Consider the following 8,875-nt stretch of genomic DNA (forward strand, 5'->3'; position numbering starts at 1 on the left):
TTTTACCAGCACTCCAGCAACTCTGTTATGAATGGCAATCAGCGTTTAGCCCCCTCCCTCGTCTCCATGCTGTTTTGAAGAATTCTCATCAGAGCCTCGCACAGAAATAAAGTTGTGCAATTAAAAGCAGATGAAATTTAAACTGATTAAATTGAAAGTAAATATTAGTTACTATCAAAATTTAAATACAATACACAATACAAAAAAGTAGATTAGTAAATACAGTAATAAAATACAAAATATGAGGTGTGTGCATCTTTGTCTCGAACAACTCAACCATTTTAATACACTATAAATACAATACAGAATACAAATTAAAATAGTAAATGCAACATATATGGTGTGTGTGTGTGTGTGTGTGTGTCTGTGTGTGTGTGTGTGTCTGTGTGTGTGTGTGTGTGTGTGTGTGGGGGGGGGGTGTTTTCCTGGATTAATTTATTTACTCAGGTACATAACCTCTTCAAACCTGGCAAATATTTTCAGGGTTTTTTTGTTGACTATTTCTTTAATGAAGTTCTCATAGTCATCATGTTTTTCAAAAACAAATGACATCATTTCCATTGGAGAGGACTCATCAAATTCACCCTCCCAGCTCTGCAGTTCTTTGAGGACTTCCATTGTTCCCCTTTGTCCATTGAAATGACAACTGGCCGCTTGAAGGCTCTCCCAAATTTGGAATTTTTGCACCAGTCAGCAGCAGCTATGGCATGCATGAGAACCACTGTTCCCTGCAGTAAAGAGAAAAACCTCATCAAGATATTTTGCATATACATCATTCACAACTAGTTTTTAAAGTTACAGAGTATTTACTATACACTCTTAAAGAGATCACACTTGGTACATATTAAAACTGTCTATTATATTTGTCCCAGTTAATGCATACTGGCAGCAAATAAAATCTGCCTCATGCCACGTAGTTAAGTATTGCTGTATTTCATTATTATGCAACATATATCGAATGTGAAAAACTTTATGGGATTAATTAGGTTAATGTTAAAGTTTTTGTATTTTCTGTTTTTTAAAATGTATTTACAGGATCCCTTAGGAGAAGCAGAATGGTGTTGCTTAGGTGAAGGATGTCTGTGTCTGTTTACAAATCTGTTTACAGACAAGCAGCAGAACACTGACAAACTTCATCTCCCAGGTTTTTATTCAGCTGCAATGTTATGCCATTATAAGAACATAAAATAATGAATATGACAATGTACAGATCTCTGTATAAGTTTCAAGCAACACAGAGCATAGAGTTTCAAGGAAATATTATCACATACTTTACTTTCTGAGAAGTAGATATTAAGTTGTTGGTTCGTGCAGAAATAGAATAATTTCTTTCTCACAGTGGCATTAACCGTGGCACCGCGGCGGTTTCCCAAAAAGTGTCATTGCTAGCTGCCAGTGCCACAAATCGGTCCTGCCCCTACTGGAGAAATTAGTTCACGTCCGCTGCATGTGACAGACTGAAGACAAAGAGAAGCCCCTGACTGCAGCCCGCAGATCGGGGCGTGGCTCAACGTGGGCGGAGTTAAACGTTGAGCTCCGCCCACCTTGAGCTAAACGTGGGCGGAGTTAAACGTTGAGCTCCGCCCACATTGAGCTTGACTCATTTATTGTCACCATCTGGTGGCGGAGACTAAATAGCACATTCACAAACGTCAATACAGCTTCTAAATGCTGGCCTAGAAACCGAGCATCTTATGTGATTTACTGTCATGATTAATTTTATATCAGCATTACTATTTATATCAGGATCAGGTCTAGAGCCAAAAAGTAGTTCTTTGGGAAAACATTTTTCTTGTAGTATCAAATCCCACAAATACAACATATACAACCCCTGGCAAAAATTATGGAATCACCAGTCTGGGAGGACTTTCGTTCAGTTGTTTAATTTTTTTTTTAGAAAAAAAGCAGATAACAAACATGACAAAAAACTAAAGTCATTTTAATTTGCAACTTTCTGGCTGTAAGAAACACTAAAAGATATCAAGAGGAAAAATTGTGGTAGTCAGTAACAATCACTTTTTTAGACCAAGAGTGACTGGAAGTTGTTGCTGCCGCACACCAGTTTGCTGATTTCCAACCAAACCAGCTTGTTGCTCATGCAGACTGTGGATTTGGTTGTTGCTGCTGGGCCAAATAAACTTGGTTTTGATGCTGCTGCTGCAATTTTTCTCGTCCCACGTCAGTTTGATGATCATTTGCAGAACCAATCTGGGATATCTCCAACAATTTGTGATGATTGACCCTCTTTGAAAAGTCCGATAATCCTCCCCTTTGTTTCGGCTGACATCTCTCATGTTGGAGTCATGATTAATGTCAATCCACTTGGTGCAACATCTCTCCAAGGTGTGATCACTCCTTTTAAACTGCAGACTAACGAGCAGATTTAATCTGATATGGGAGCTAGTTTTGGGAATGAGAATTTATGGGGTGATTCCATCATTTTTTCCTCAGAATTGATTCCATAATTTTATCCCTGTGCTTGGTCTAAAAAAGTAATTGTTACTGACTACTACAACTTTTCCTCTTGATATCTTTTAGTGTTTCTTACAGCCAGAAAGTTGCAAAATAAAATGACTTTAGTTTTTTGTCATGTTTGTGATCTGCTTTTTTACTACAAATTAAAACAACTGAACGAGCGTCCTCCCAGACTGGTGATTCCATCATTTCTGCCAGGAGTTGTAATACTACAGCCGACACAACTTTTTACTTGGGTTCAACTTTCACCTAACTCAAACCCTGTCTAACTAGGGCTAGCTGGACTGAAACAGTGAAGTGAAATTTGTGATATACAGCATACATAGACACATTTGGATTTTTTTGTACACTGAATTATATCAGCTACATTAAGGAGATCAGAGACAGCAGCAATGTCTCTGCCACTGATACCTGACCATGCATGGTTATTCCTGGTTGATAACACAGATTTCCTAAACTTTGCACTAACGACTTTCTTAAAGTGTCACTAATCCACTCAAGGATAGAAGACTGAACTGACAGTCAATGCTACATGTCTTTCCTCAAATCAAAGAGGGCTCTTAGCTTGGCCTTCATTCTACATAACTGAAACAAAAACATCATCTCTGATCTCTGTATAGAGACTTTCTGTATATGATTATGCCAGACATAATATATCAGAGTCTGTACAACTCACGAACCATGTACATTTGTAGGGGTCAGATGTAATGAATGAAGCTTCAGCACCGTTGAACACAACTTTATTCTTTTCTGTCAAAAGCACAAAACACCTTCATGTTTCTCCTGTCAATGATTTCTTGACAGAATGTCTCATAGTCTTCCTGCAGACTAAAAAGAAAAAGGAACGGTTCTCTGAGATCAGCGGTCTCCTCTTCTTCCTGGCCATCACAGTCACACAGGAGTTCCACTGCCCTCATGCGTTGCTCCTTGGCCATGGTGACAACTTGGGGAAGGGAAATTTTTCCCTTGAAAGTTCTGGTCCCACACCACCGGGCTGCTGCCATTGCATCCCTGACCAAAGGATTCTCCTAAACAAAAATAAAGAAAACAGTTATTTAAGTAAAGGCTCGGAGATTGCAGAAAACACTGAAATGAGACTACCCATCTCAGGCAATATACCCCGTTTCCTGTTCCCAGTCCTGTTCTCAGCCTCATCTAGAAAGGAAACAGATTGTGGTGTATACAGGCACAATGAAAATGCAAGATTTAAGTGGTTGATTTTAAGTACACAGAGAAATAATGACTGCTCTGTGACATGGAACCTCAACAACCTTGATGGATATGTGTGAGACAATGCTGGCTGGAACAATACCTGATGCTTCAGTGGCAGATTCTGAAAGCCTAAACATTTTCAGGGGGACTTCAGCCACATCCTGAAATAAGTGGCGGGGATCAGTCTTTGAGCAATAGTTTCACTATATACCAATTTATCACATGACCTCTCACCTGTAATTTTTCTGCTCTCGTTGCCTTTTTCTTTGCTGCAATCTCTCTTCTTCAGATCTTGGTGATTTAATGACAACAAACATTCACAATGAAAACATTCATGCAGGTCAGATGACAGTGAATACAGTAAAACGTGATTTAAAAGAATCTGGTTTAAAAGTGTGATACTGAGGGCGCTTACAGCATGGGGAAGTTCTGCAGGAGAACAAGACACCACCATCTTCTAATCTGCAGCATGTTTTCCTGTGAAGAAGGAAATGCAGAAGATTAAAATATGTTTCCAAAAATAATACCTTCATCGCTACAGTCAAGCATAACATGTCACAATTTGCACAAAACCTCACTGAAATCACAACTGGCCCCCATTACAATGTACAGAGATACTGGTTACTATAATATCATGCACATTCTGTCAGGATACAGTTTTTCAATACAAAGAGTGTGTTTTAAATGCAGAAAAAACATTTTATAGAGGTCATCGATATAACATACTGAGTAGTTCTTACCATCAAAACAAACACGCCACAGTTGGTGGAGCATCTTTGGAGTGTTTTAATAAAAGAATGGCAAGGAAATAGCAAATGTTAGCAAATGCAATGTAGTAATGTCTCACCTGAACATCATTCACACCAAGCTGCCTCCAAGGGCCAGGAGATGTGCCTGGTCAAAGAGTAAATAAAAGTACAATAAACCATTTTAAAGCAACACTTGGAACAAAGTTGGAAGAGGCTGGAACTTCAAATCAAATGTTTTTGTAATGGACTTAAACAAACAAAACATATGGTTCTGTTTCCATCTGCATAGAATAATGTAAAAATAAATAAGAATAACGTAACAATTACTTCTATCCCTCGCAAACACTCACTTTTGTTGTTTGTTTTTGTTTGTTTGGAACATCTTAATGCATTCAAATAAAAACAGAAGCATTTATTAAACAAACAAAGGACAAGTGGTTTAAAACAGAACTACCACTGTCCAGGAAGGATCTTGGAAGGTGTCCTAAAAACCTGACTAGATGGACTCTACTCTCATCTCTCCAGCCGCTGCCACAGAGGGGATCGAGAAAGAAAATCTCCCTAGCCTGTGGCCGCAGTATCTGTTAAATGTGTTCAAATATAACCAAACACATAAAGTTATGGAATGTTACAGAAATACTAACAAAGCTGCCATGCATTTAATATACCAAAAAATTTAAATCAGCAATGAACTTTGTTGTGTAAGGTCATAATAGAGGAAGATATAAATGTATTTACAGAGTATCCAGTGTCCAGGTACAAATACTGGAAGCAGAACCCACTGGAGACTGGCTGCATTGTCCTGTAAAAAGATATCAATAACTGAATATGAAATGCTCAAACTCCACTACAAAAGCAAAACTTTTTAACAAATTACCAGCAGGTGATCCATGGGGTTTGTGGATGATGGTGGAAACCATGTGGCAATGACGTGGCTGTTTGCAGCAAACACGTGCTCTATTCTCTGTAACAGAGATAGATAATTGAACTATACTATCCAATCCATTTGAATTAATAGTTTTGTAAACCTTTCATTTTAGCTGAAACTCTTCTATCACACATCACACCCGACACTTTTCTCCAGCCGTTCCAGCCTGCCTGTACACGCTTCTTCACCTCTTTACCACACTCTCCATTGCTCTGGACTGTTGACCCTAAGTACTGAAAATCCTCCACCTTCTTGATCTCTTCTCCCTGTAACCTCACTCTTCCACTTGGGTCCCTCTCATTCACACACAGATACTCCGTCTTGCTGCGGCTAACCTTCATTCCTCTCCTTTCCAGGGCAAACCTCTACACCTCTCGCTTCTCCTCCAATTCCAGTAGATTATTCTGAATATTTGGAATCAGTCTAATTCTAAAAGGAATGGCATCGTTTAAATGTTTTGTTAAACGTCACTTTTCTAATGGGCTTGCTACTTAGCACGTGACAAAATAAATAAGTCTGACGTAAGTCTGAAACTAATGCAAGGAGATAATGCAACTGGAGATAAAATAATATCACTTCCTTCCTTGTCTGTCACAAAATAGCAAAACAGCAACGTTTAAACAAAAGATAAACGTGCTTACCTCCATTTTGGAAACTTCTTCTTCTTCAACGGTTCAACTGCGCTATTCGGGCGGAGTTAAACGTTTAACTCCGCCCACGTTTAGTTCAAGGTGGGCGGAGCTCAACGTTTACCTCCGCCCACGTTGAGGCACGCCCCGATCTGCGGGCTGCAGTCAGGGCGGAGTTAAACGTTTAACTCCGCCCACGTTTAGTTCAAGGTGGGCGGAGCTCAACGTTTAACTCCGCCCACGTTGAGGCACGCCCCGATCTGCGGGCTGCAGTCAGGGGTACTTGAAGACAAATGACCGGTGTCTGACAGACCCCTACGTGAAGCCCCGCCCCAGGCTGCAGGTCTGCACTGCTTTGTTTCATTTAATCACAGCGGTTTTTTACAAAGCAAGCTTACTTATTTTCCACTCCAGCTTCCTGCAGCTCACAAACAGAAAGTCAATGCTGTCTGAGAAATATGATGCACCAAATCTTAAAAGGCTGCTTGAAATCTGATGGACAAGCCACTATGAGGTGACAAGGTGCATTGTTGAAAATCAAGACCAAATTCTCGTTAACCTATCTGAGATGACAGAGGATGATGATGCTGCAGTTGACCTGTGCACTGAGGCAACAGGCCTGCTATGTCATCACTTCTTTGAGACTGCAAAGTTTCTAGTGCGGCTGCTTGGTGTCTTGAAACCAGAGAAATGGCTCTTGATTTTTATTTTGTAAGATGAATTTCAAAATAAAGTCTGGCATTGCTCCTTCAGGTCTGCTGAAGTTTGCTAATGACCTAAAAATGGGGGGCAGTAAGACCCAAACCATTTCACTTGGTCAAGGACAGGGACCTATAGCGGCTCAGATGATTGACACAGCCATCAAGGAGAGCACATGGGTGGTGCTGCAGAACTGGCACCTGGCCACCAGCTGGATGCCCACTTTGGAGAAGATCTGTGAGGAAACCATCACTTCAGACAACACACACCCTAGTTTTAGGTAACCTATTCTACACAGTTATTTTATCTAAAAGGGGTGTTTTGCATCTCTAACACGATGCATATTTGTGCTGTTCTCCTCAGGTTGTGGTTAACCAGTTATCCATCTGACAAGTTCCCAGTAAGTATTCTGCAGAATGGGCTGAAGATGACCAATGAGCCTCCTAAAGGAATTAGAGCAAACTTGCTGCGCTCCTACCTGAGTCACCCCATCTCTGACCCTGACTTCTTTGACAGCTCCAAGAAACAGGTCATCTGGCAGAAGTTTCTGTTCGGCCTCACCTTCTTTCATGCTCTGGTACAGGAGAGGAGAAACTTTGGACCTCCAGGTGACAAAAACACTATATTTTATCCTTGTGCAAGCAAACAGATTTTTACGATTGTCTAGATTATTTTACAATTGTGGCAAATTGCTGCTCTCATTTCTGCCGTCTTTCTTCAGGTTGGAATATTCCCTATGAGTTTAATGAGTCAGACCTGAGAATCAGTATTAGACAGATCCAGATGTTTCTTGATGAGCATGATGAGGTTCCACTGGAGGCCCTCACCTACCTTACAGGTGAGAGTTTCATAACTGTTCACTGAGCACAGCATCAATTTATACCTGTCAAATGAGCTAAAAAGCAATGCTCATTTCCCCCTCTTTCTTTCTATATGTTAGCAATGTGTATACAATATGTAATAGCATCCCCTGACCTTGACAGAACCTTTCAACGAACATGTCCTTGGATTTTCATTTTTTCAGGTGAATGTAACTATGGTGGCAGGGTGACAGACGACAAAGACAGACGTCTGCTGTTGTCACTCCTATCCATCTTATATAGTTGGGAGCTGATAGAACAGGAATGCTACCACCTGTGTGAGGGAGACCTGTATTATGTTCCCGCTCATGGCCCCTATCAGGTACGGGCAGAGTTCTGGTCAATTACTAATTAACGCTATACTGAAAGACTGCCACATCAATCATTTTCAGTAATGATATTACATGAAGCAGCTGTCTTCTTTGGCCATTATCCAAAGTAAATACAGGGATGGATTAATACAAAAGGACACAACAGCAGCTGATTTCACTGTGTACCCAGTGGAGGATGAATTGTTTTAATCACAGTGTGTAATATTTGTCTGGGATTAAATCTAGACCATCTCAAGCCTTGAGGGCACAATGCTGAAGAGCGTTGTTATAAATGTTATCGTCTTGTCTGATAAGGAATGAATTTTTTTTCCAGACATATGTTAGCTACGTTCGAAGCCTGCCAATTTGTGCCGATCCTTGTGTATTCGGACTTCATAGCAATGCTGACATTACCAAGGACAATCAAGAGACCAATCAGCTCCTGGATGGAGTGCTGCTGACTCTGCCCAGGCAGTCAGGCGGCGGAGCTAAGTCTCCTCAGGTCTGCATGGCCTATTTTCTGAAACGCTCAGATTTTCATTTGACATTTTTGACCTATGCTTACATTACTGAATAAGCAGCATATGTAAACCTGCTGTTTTCCATCTCCCATCAATGTTTGCTTTGTAGGAAGTAGTAGACGAGCTCACAGAGGACATCTTGTCGAAGCTGCCAGCAGACTTTGACATACAAATGGTGATGGATAAATACCCAGTCATGTATGAAGAGTCTATGAATACTGTTTTGAGGCAGGAAATCATCTGCTTTAACAGGTAATAATCTGCAAAGCCATGCAGTTGCATCAAGTAAGATGAGACAACAAATGAGTTGCTGATTTGTTTGTGCACTTAAGAAACCCTTGATATTAAATTTCTCGTTTTCTTTATGTCAGATTTGGTGAAAATCCGCAAAGCTTTGAAGGGACAGATTGTTATGTCTTCTGAACTTGAGAACGTCTTTAACAGTATGCTGGTTGGCAAGGTACCCGCTGTGTGGGCAGCCAAGTCCTACC

The sequence above is a fragment of the Acanthochromis polyacanthus genome, chromosome 11, assembly GCF_021347895.1.
Source record: "Acanthochromis polyacanthus isolate Apoly-LR-REF ecotype Palm Island chromosome 11, KAUST_Apoly_ChrSc, whole genome shotgun sequence".
NCBI lineage: Eukaryota > Metazoa > Chordata > Actinopteri > Pomacentridae > Acanthochromis > Acanthochromis polyacanthus.